The following is a 10,358-nucleotide window of genomic DNA, read 5'->3' on the forward strand; positions in this document are numbered from 1 at the left end:
CAATTTTATACTTCTGTAACCCTACAATTTAACTCTAATAAGCATACAAAGATTATATATGACATGACTTCTTAGTTAATCATAGCATCACACAGTAAATGAACAATAAATTAAAATCATTGGCTACACGTCCATCAATCCATCCATCCACCCATCCATCCTACCCAGCCAGCCAGCCCTCTGCAATACCCAGCTCTCTCTCCAGTCACACTAGAGGAGATGGACGCTCCCCTCTAAGGTTTCAGAGTGTGCAGAATTTTCTTGATATAGCAAACATATTTGGAGACCCTGGTGAACACCCAGGTGTGGATCCACCAAATTTGCTGTAGGATACAATGCCCTGGGCCTTCCCATGACAGATCAGGGGGCCCCCAGAGTCGCCCTGAGAAGCAAATTCCATGTGTGGGGTTATTACAGATGTGCAAGCAAAGGGTGGGCTACATTCTTTATTCGTGTTCTGAAATCCAGCTCTGTATCCCGCTTCCCGGGGACTCATGGCCCAGGACCTGTCTGATGCTTCCATCAAAAGGTCCAGGGATCCATCTGGCCCCCATCCCTGATTTCTAGGATCTGGCCAGTTCCAGTGTTTGACTTCTAGCATCCATCCCTGATTTCTTTAACCTGCTCAGTTCCTGTCCCTGATTGCTAACCCTGATTTCCCACATCTGGCTGACTCCTGCCCTTGATTTCTAGGATCTCCTGCTGATTTCTCAGATCCACCGTTGGGTTCTTGATTCAGCAATTCCCCTCACTGACTCCGACCATCCAGCTGACTCCTATCCCTGATTTCTAGGATCTGTCCCTGACCATTAAAATCCATCCCTGATTTCCAGGATGTGGCTGATTCTTGTCCCTGATTTCTGTTATCCTGCTGGTTCCCATCCCTGGTTCCTAGGATCTGCCTGGCTCAACATGGATCCTGACTCTCCCCATTCTGCCCAGCCCTGTCGGTCTCCTGTTCTAGCAGCACCTTGTCCCGGGCACTGTGTGCCCCGTCCCACACTCACCCAGAACGACGCCTTCCTCTCCTAGGGTTCCCCCACGCACAGCATCCTAGGTGGGTGGTAGTGCAGATAGGGCTGAGATAGACAGATGTCCTTGCCCATTACCTTCAGTTCCACCTCCTGCAGTGTCAGGGAGGGCCGGACGTTTGCCCTGGTACCAGTCTGGCCCCAGCTGGCCACACTGCACACAGCCCCCTACTTCACCTCTCACTTGGGCAGGGGGATGGTTCCCACAGCATGGGTCAACCTGGCCTTGTGACTCAGCTGTGATGGGGGAGAGAGAGAAGGGAACCAAACTCCTCTTGGAGGGCGGGGGCCAGATGAGACCAGGTGGGGCATCCTCATGACGACTGTGCAACACCTGTCATGCCACCTCGAGCACCAACCTCCAGCAATGTGACATCAGTGGAGGTGGGGTGATGGGAGGGGGCGGTACCTGCAGCAGTGTGAGGTCACTGGGGGCAGGGTGATGGAGTGGGGAAAGGACCTGCAGCAGCATGATGCCATTGTTACAGGTCTCATTGTTGTATTGGGGGTGGAGGATCCGGTGGCGCATGGAGATTGTCTGTTGGCTCTGTTCCCATTCTCTAATGTTATGGGCTCCCAGTGTGACAGTGATCTCGCTGTGAAAGCCAAGTGCAATCCACAGGGCATTGGGGACAGGAGTATACGTGAGGTGGGGGATGGGCACATGTGAGTCTGACTCATGAACAGTGACATGGGGGGGCAGACAACTCAGCTTCTGGCTTGGAAAAACATATAAACCACTGTACACATTGCCAGCTCCCATCAGGCCCCAGGGCTTGGAAAGGGTGGCTCAGGAGGGTGGGAAATGACACAAGGGGCCTTTCCCCTCTAGGGGTGCTGGCTGCAGCACATAGCACCTGCCCAGTGGCATTGGGGTCCCAGCCTGTGTCTCTACCTGCCCTTGTGCTGTTCCCATGAGCTGCTTCACCCCTGGGTCTCAGCTCCTCTCCACCCCAGTGGCCCTTCCCTAGCTAAATCCAGACAGGTGTCTATGCCCAGCTCTCCCCAGCCCAGAGCCCTGCAGAGCTGTCCTCCTTCTAGTAATCAATGGCTCCATGTCTAGTTGGCAGCCAGTATCAAGTGGAGTGCCCCAAGGGTCGGTCCTGGGGCCGGTTTTGTTCAATATCTTCATAAATGATCTGGAGGATGGTGTGGATTGCACCCTCAGCAAGTTTGTGGATGACACTAAACTGGGAGGAGAGGTAGATACGCTGGAGGGTAGGGATAGGATACAGAGGGACCTAGACAAATTGGAGGATTGGGCCAAAAGAAAACTGATGAGGTTCAACAAGGACAAATGCAGAGTCCTGCACTTAGGACGGAAGAATCCAATGCACCGCTACAGACTAGGGACCAAATGGCTAGGCAGCAGTTCTGCAGAGAAGGACTAGGGGTGACAGTGGATGAGAAGCTGGATATGAGTCAACAGTGTGGGAAGGCCAATGGCATTTTGGGCTGTATAAGTAGGGGCATTGCCAGCAGATCGAGGGACGTGATCATTCCCCTCTATTCGACATTGGTGAGGCCTCATCTGGAGTACTGTGTCCAGTTTTGGGCCACACACTACAAGAAGGATGTGGAAAAATAGGAAAGAGTCCAGTGAAGGGCAACAAAAATGATTAGGGATCTGGAACACATGACTTATGAGGAGAGGCTGAGGGATCTGGGATTGTTTAGTCTACAGAAGAGAAGAATGGGGGGGATTTGATAGCTGCTTTCAATTACCTGAAAGGTGGATCCAAGGAGGATGGATCTAGACTATTCTCAGTGATAGCAGATGACAGGACAAGGAATAATGGTCTCAAGTTGCAGTGGGGAAGATTTAGGCTGGATATTAGGAAAAACTTTTTTACTAGGAGGGTGGTGAAACGCTGGAATGCGTTACCTAGGGAGGTGGTGGAATCCCATTCCTTAGAAGTTTTAAGGTCAGGCTTGACAAAGCCCTGGCTGGGATGATTTAGATGATGATTGGTCCTGCTCTGGGCAGGGGGTTGGACTAGATGACTTCCAGAGGTCCCTTCCAACTCTGATATTCTATGATTTTCTATGATTCTCCAATCTGGGCAATGGGGCCAGACCCTAGCTGGTGTCAATGGGCCGTATAGGGTGACCAGATGTCCCAATTTTATAGGGACAATCCCGATTTTTGAGTCTTTTTCTTATATAGGGTCCTATTACCCCCCCACCCCCGTCCCGATTTTTCACACTTGCTGTCTGGTCACCCTAGGGCCGTAGCTCCATTGATTTACCGAGCGCTGGATCTGGACCATGGTTTGTAGAGGCCCCCAGAGACACGGCGACGCCCCCTGAGCAGATCAGACCCTTGGGCTCTGCTCTCCCAGCCTGTTGCACTAACTGCTCCTTTCCTGCAACCTATGACAGCACCAAAGCTCCCAGCTCCCCCATTACCCGGTAACACCGACCTACCCCGACATCCCCAGCACAGAGGCGCTTAGTCTTCATTGCAGTGAGCGGCCGTCAGCACGAAGTTCTCCGCCACCAGGAACTCTCCGCGGCTGTAATGCTTGTTTCCGCGTTGTATATCCAGCCAGGCCATGAAGGGTCTGGAGTGGGGCTGGGCTTCCTGGCCTCCGATGATCTCACCTGGGGTGAGACAAGGTTCATACAAAGAGGCCCCATCATCTCCCTGGGCCAGGCTGGGACCAAGCTCCCCACAGCCTCAACCCACCCTCTTTGATGCTCTCCCTGGGGGATCCCTGTGACTGGAACTCTGCCCCCTGCTCAGCTGTGCCCCAGACTGGAAACTCCATGGGACTGGAGGGTAAATCTAAAGCTCAGATCTTATTGGGTGGAGAATCGGTGTGAAACGCACCAGGAGGGAATCAGTAATCGCATTGACTTAAGTTAACAGCTTTGGGGGGGAAAGTCACCCCAGATTAGGCCAGGCAGCCACAGAAGGGCACTGACAGGTCCTTTGTGGAGGCTTCTCCTTCTCCATCAGCCAACAGTGACCAGCCAGGGCTGCTCCAAGGATGACCTGACAAACATTTTGTCTAGTGGAAAATTGTGGTTTTTACTAAAGGCATTTTTTCCCCAGAAAGCCTCATCTTGAACCTTTCTGAATTTTTGTGGTGAAACTGACTCCCCCCCCTGCCCCCGCCAGGTTTTGGTAATTTTTAAGGGAAAGTTTTCAGATTTTGCTCACTGTAAAAGAAACACTTTGGGGTTTTTCCCATGGAAAAATAATAAACCTTCTGTGATCAGCTCTCAACAAGTCTTCACCCAGGTGGGCGGATGTGTTGGAAAATCCGACCTTTAACACATGGCTGCTACAGTAGAGCCGCAGAGTTATAAACATCAGAGTTAGGAACTGACCAGTGAACCACACACCTCCTTTGGAACAGGCAGTGTGCCATCAGGCAGCAGCAGAGAACACAAAAGAAAAAAAAAAGAAGGAAATACACCTCAGTGCTGTGTTAAATGTAAATCACTGAAAAATAAAAGGAAAGTTTTTAAAAAGAAAGACATGACAAGGCAAGGAAACTGTTTCTGTGCTGGTTTCATTTAAATTAAGATGGTTAAAAGCAGCATTTTTCTTCTGCATAGTAAAGTTTCAAAGCTGGATTATGTCAATGTTTAGTTGTAAACTTTTGAAAGAACCAGAATGTTTTGTTCAGAGTTAGTAACATTTCAGAGTTAAGAACATTTCAGAGTTATGAACAGCCTCCGTTCCCAAGGTGTTCGCAACTCTGAGTTTCTACTGCATTTGCATTAGGGTGGCACCGAGACTGAGATCAGGGCACGCATTGTTCCGGGCGCTGCACAGACCCACAGTCATTGCCCCCAAGAGCATCCAGTTCAAACAGACACAGGCAGCATCATTCTTCTCATTATACAAATGGGGAAACTGAGACCAGGGGAGATTGTTCCTAAGGGGTTTGGGTGCTGTGGCAGGGTCGGGCCAGATGGCTACAGGAGAGTAATTTTTTTTTTGAAGCATAACACTTACAAAAAATCACCAAAAAGGATAAAGCAAAACTATGCAACAAAACAAAAGCAAACACAAGGTATAACACAGCAGCCTTCAGGAGGGAGAAGTGTTCAGGCTAGCCTGGGCCCAGAGCGGGGAGGCTTCCTTGACACTCATGGTCTTCCATGCCCTCGAGTTACCTAGTGCCACGCCCAGTGTCACCGATTATTCCTCTCCTGAGAGTGCCTGACAAGATGGGCACGCCTGCGGGGTGGGCGGTTTGGGGGTTGGGGGGATGTACACCCACGTGTGATAGGACCCCTCCTAGGTGACAGTAATGATGGTATCCACAGCGGCAACAGCTGGGGCTGGGGTCTCTCGCTCTTCCCCTCAATCAAAGGGTCAGACGGAGGGAACCGGACGGGGTCACCGAGCACAGAACCTCGGACAGCGCCCACCACTCCTCAAAAGCATCAAGGGAGTCGGTGGATGCCGCCCAGAGGAACTCCTCCCAGATACATGAATGTACTGAGGATCGGAAAATGGCCCTACAGTCGCAGGACGCTTCATTGGCGAGCCTCCCCTCTCTGGTTTTATAGATGGCTGTTTTAGCTATGGCTAGAAGGAGGCTAACCAGGAGATCCCATGACTTTGTGGGGCCATGGATGGGGAGTGTGTAGATAAAAAGGTGAGGGGAAAAGTGTAGCCAAAAGCGTAATAAAACATTTGTGAGGAGCCGAAAAAGGGGCTGCAGCCTGGCACACTCTAAATATAAATGTGCCAGGGTTTCCCTCACGTTGCAAAAAGGGCAAGTATCCGGGATGGGGGTGAACCGCGTCAAAAACACGCCCGTGCTCACAGCTCCGTGAAGCAGCCACCAACTAATGTCCCTGATGGGCCTCGGGACCAAGGTGGAATAGAGGCTGGCCCACCGGGGCTGCTCACCCTCCAAAGGTGGCAGGAGGTCCCGCCACTTTGTATCGGGGTGGGACACCAGGGTGTGGGCGTGAAGAGTGTAAAGCGTGAGTGTGTATAGATGTTTCCGTGGTGCAATTTGGAAACTGACCGGCTTCAGTTCATACAGCCTGCTTGCAGTGAAAGGGTGAGGGGTTTGTTGGGATCTACGGGGTAGGGGCCCAACTGAAAGGTCCGGCGGGCCTGGGGTAGAGGGTGGGCGGGGTGCGCCCTCGCGCAGGGCTCGGTTGAGATAAGCCTGAGCAGCGGGCGTCAAGGCAGCCTTCACCTCCTGAAGTACGCGCCGGGGGGTACGAGGTCTGGAGAGCCCCATGCGCCGAGCGAGCGTCAGGGGATCCAGCCAGTCTCCCCGGTCATAGTCCAGGAGGTCTCCGACTCTTGTGACTTCCGCTAGGAGCAAACTCTGGCGCACCGAGCGGGACTCTGCCACCTGCAGACGAAGCTGGGGGTTATGTAGCAGGGGCTCCGCGAGGAGATCTGCTCCCACGGTGGCCGCCACAGATCCGGTCATTGAAAACAGTTTCCAGGTCCGGAGGAGGTCCTGGTAGAAGACCGGCAGCCCGGAGAGGTCTTGCGGAAAACCTCTCGGACAGAGATAAAAGAGCTGCCGGTCGTATCGAAGCCCTTGGAAGCGGCGCAGGAAGGCATGCACCAGTATGCTCCACGCCGAACTACTTGCACTATAAAGGAGCTTCTGTAGGGCTTGGAGGCGGAAGACATGGACCTGAGTGTGCAGACATTTCAGGCCCTGCCCTCCTTCTTTCAGGGGTAGATGAAGAACCCCAACAGGGGCCCAGTGAATTCCTGACCAAAAGAGCTCTAGAATCGATATCCGGAGGTTGGTCAGGACCAGCCACAGCTCCAGCTCCCACAGCACCAACCCTATCAACCTCCTTCGGAGGAGACAGAGGAAGGGCTCGATCGCCAGAGCGTACAGCTGGCCTGAGAGGGGGCACCCCTGCCGTACTCCTCGCCCAAAGCTGACCGGTTTGGTCAGCGTCCAGTTGAGCCTAATCAGACACTCCGCGGAAGCATACAGCACCTGGAGAAAACTCACAAACTGAGGTCCGAATCCAAGCACTTGCAGAGTGCCCAGGAGGTACCCATGGTCCACTCTATCGAACTCCTTCTCCTGATCAAGAGACAGGAGGGCAAACGACAGACCATCTCTACGCCCGAGTTCCAAAAGGTCTCGGACTAGAAATAGGTTGTCAAAAATGCTGCGGCCCGGGACAGTGTAGGTCTGGTCTGGGTGGATCACGTCCGCCATCACGGACCCTAGCCACAGCGAGAATGTTTTTGCTACGATTTTGTAGTCCGTGCTAAGGAGCGAGACGGGACGCCAGTTTCATAAATTGCGGAGGTCCCTCTTCTTTGGCAACAAGGCGAGCACCGCTCACCTGCACGAAAGAGGGAGGACCCCGCCCTGCAAAGACTCGGCCCAGACAGTGGCTAGGTCTGGGCCAAGGATGTCCCAGAATGCGCGGTAGAACTCCATGGTCAGCCCGTCCATGTCCAGAGATTTATTGGTGGGCACGCGACGGAGGGCTTCCGAGAACTTGGCCAGGGTGAGAGGCAGCTCTAGTCAGTCTCGGTCGCCCACGCTGACCATGGGGAGTTCCTCCCAGAGCACCCTGCAAGCGCCAGGATCGGTCAGATCCGGGGAGAAAAGGCTTGTGCAGAAGTCATGGGCCCTTCCACACATCTGCACCGAATCTGTGAGGGGGGTGCCGTCTTCTGCTAGAAGGCAGGTGACGTGTTTCTTGGCCCTCCTCCTTTTCTCTAGGGCGTAGAAGAAACGGAAGACAGGATCCATCTCCCGAAGGAGGCGGATGCGGGATCGAACAAAGGCACCTCGGGCCTGATGGTCCTCGAGGGCCCGGAGCTCCTTCCGCTTCTCCCAGCACGCTCCGCAGAGGAACCAGTCCTCGGGGCTGGCGGCCAGATGCCTCTCCATCTCTAAGACCTCCCGTTCCAACTGCTCTATCGCTGCATTTCTCCGTCGGCTGGTGCCCTGGCAGAAGAGCTTGGCGCGCACCTTCCCTAAATCCCACCATCGCCGCGCCGAGGGAAAGGCACGCCGCTGCTCTCGCCAGGCCAGCCAAAATTCCCGGAGGATGTCACGAAGCCCTCATCCTCCAACAGGCTGTTGTTAAAATGCCAATAGGCCGGCCCCTGCCTCTCTGCACGGAGGGAGGCTGTTATGGTGGCTAGATGATGGTCGGAAAATGGGGCCGGCCGAATGTTGGAGGAGTGGGCTTGTGAAAGATGGAAACGGGATAAACAAATACAGTCCAACCGAGAGTAGTGTGACCGATGGGCCTCCACCTGGACAAAGGTGAACGTGGATGTGTCATCTGGGTGGTGGTCACGCCAGATGTCCACTAGGGAGTGATGCTTGACTATTCCTCGGAGAATGTTCGTGGCGGCCGGGCTCAGCTCGGCCCCTAAGCGGTCTTGTTCCTCGAGGGTGGTGTTAAAATCCCCTCCCAGGACTAGGCACTCATGAGAATCTAGGGTGCCGAGGAAGTCGGACACCCGCTGATAGAATTGCGGCCGCTTCGGGCTCGTTGTTGGGGCATAGATGTTAACGAGGTTGACCACGAGCCCCTCCATACGGACTCGGAGATGCAGCAGGTGGCCCAGCACGGCCTCAGTGACCCCTAGCACCTCGGGCCATAGGTTGGGGGAGAACAGGGTCGCCACTCCAGCTTGTCGAATCGTGAAGTGGCTGAAGTAGACCCTGTCCCCCCACTCCAGTCACCAGCTGTCCTCGGCGGTCAGATCCGTATGGGTCTCCTGCAGGAAAACTACAGAGTACCCCCGCTTCCCGAAAGTAAGAGAGCACCTGGGACCTGCGGAGAGCCATCCTACAGCCCCTGGTGTTCAAAGTTGCGATAATGAGAGGCGTCATGCGGAGGGCTGGGGGGGTGGGGGTTCCTTGTTGGTGGGGGTGTTCGCAGCCCCCAGCGGGTCGTGCAACAATCCGTGACCCATCCCGTAAGTGAGTAAATCATCATGGAAGCTGCGGGCCCGCCTGTAGGCCGTGGCACCGTGCCTTCCTTTCCCTCTACCCTCCATTATAAGGGCCCTTGTGGCCTGGAAGATTTGATCAAAGTCCCCCCATAGCTGGAGAGCCAGCTGTATCCTGTTGCGGGAGCCACGGATGTCTTCTAAAAACTCCCGCAATGCTTTTCGCAGCTCACGGGGGGGTGGGGTTGCAATTTCCGGGTTATTCCCTGGTGGTGCTCTTGGTGCAGCCTTGTGGTCCGCTGAGGCAAGCAGGCAGGGTGCGGATCACCGACGGGGCATCTGACAGGCTAAAGTTATTAGGTCCATCTCAAGCCTTGGGGTAGAAGGGGATGGCGGAGGGAAAATTGCAGCTCCTAATGGGTCGCGGCAGGAAAACGCAAAGTCTGCTTCTTGGGGGGATCCGCAAAAAACGGGAAAGAAATAACCCCAGGGGCGGCAATAGCATTGCAGGAGGAGGTGAATTGGGCAGGGACAGGGGTGGGGGCGGGGGCAGAGGCAAGGCTCTGGACTTCAGGAGGCAAGCAGCTAAGAGGTGGCACCTCCCGAACAGATTTGAGGGTTAAGGGGGTGTGGAGGGGGCTCCCAGTGATGCTAGGCGCAGGCTCTGTGGTGGATTTGGCAGCCACGGCATAAGGTGGTTGACTACCTTCTGTAGGGTGCCCGCCCTGGAAGGCGGTTGGGGGAGGGAGCATGGGGAAAGGGAGACTGGGGTGAGGTTGCCCAGATTGAGGCCGGCCGGCAGTAGGTCATTCTCTCCCTGGGTGACCGGGGTCAAACCTAGGGCCTCGATCTCCTCATACATGGAGGAGAGGTCGCCTTCTTCCACCCCGGGGGTCTCCCCTATGGCGCCCACTTTGATGGTCACTTCAGGGTTCGCGGGGGGTTCGGGTGATATTCGGGCAGAAGGGGCTTCCTCAGGGGTCTCGGAGGGGAGGGTCTCCCGTGGAGGGGAGCTCCTACCTTCCAATGCTATTTTGTCTTCCCCTCCCGACACCGGCGGATGGATCTCACTCATGGGCATAGCAGAAGGCTCAGTGTCAGTGCCTCCCTTCCTGGTCTTCCGGGGGGCCTCCGCATCGGATGGGTGCAGCGGAGCTCGAGCCTTCCACTTGCCTCGCTTCCCCTGGACTAGGGTCCAGCCCTCCATAGCATCGTCTGGGGGATGGTTAGCAGGGGTCATGTCGGGGGGCAGAGGCGATGGTTCAGGGGTTCGGGGGGGTAACGGTGAGGCAGCATGGCGGGGGGTTCTCCTTGGGGCGGGCCCTCTCCTATGCCCGGTAATATCTTTGCTGCACCCTCCTCCATAGGCTCTGCTGGATTGTTAACAGCAAGGACGGGGCTCCCTCGCTCGTCTGGGCATTGTAGGGGAGGTGTCTCTTGGGCCTGGG

The 10,358-nt window shown here is 54.9% G+C and overlaps 1 pseudogene; it reads right to left on the minus strand.

Moving 5' to 3' along the window:
• Positions 1-241: 241 nt before the first annotated feature.
• Positions 242-3,990, minus strand: LOC144273233 (mast cell protease 3-like; annotated as a pseudogene).
• Between the last annotated feature and the right edge of the window lie 6,368 nt (positions 3,991-10,358).

Source organism: Eretmochelys imbricata, chromosome 13 (genome assembly GCF_965152235.1).
Source record: "Eretmochelys imbricata isolate rEreImb1 chromosome 13, rEreImb1.hap1, whole genome shotgun sequence".
Classification (NCBI taxonomy): domain Eukaryota; kingdom Metazoa; phylum Chordata; order Testudines; family Cheloniidae; genus Eretmochelys; species Eretmochelys imbricata.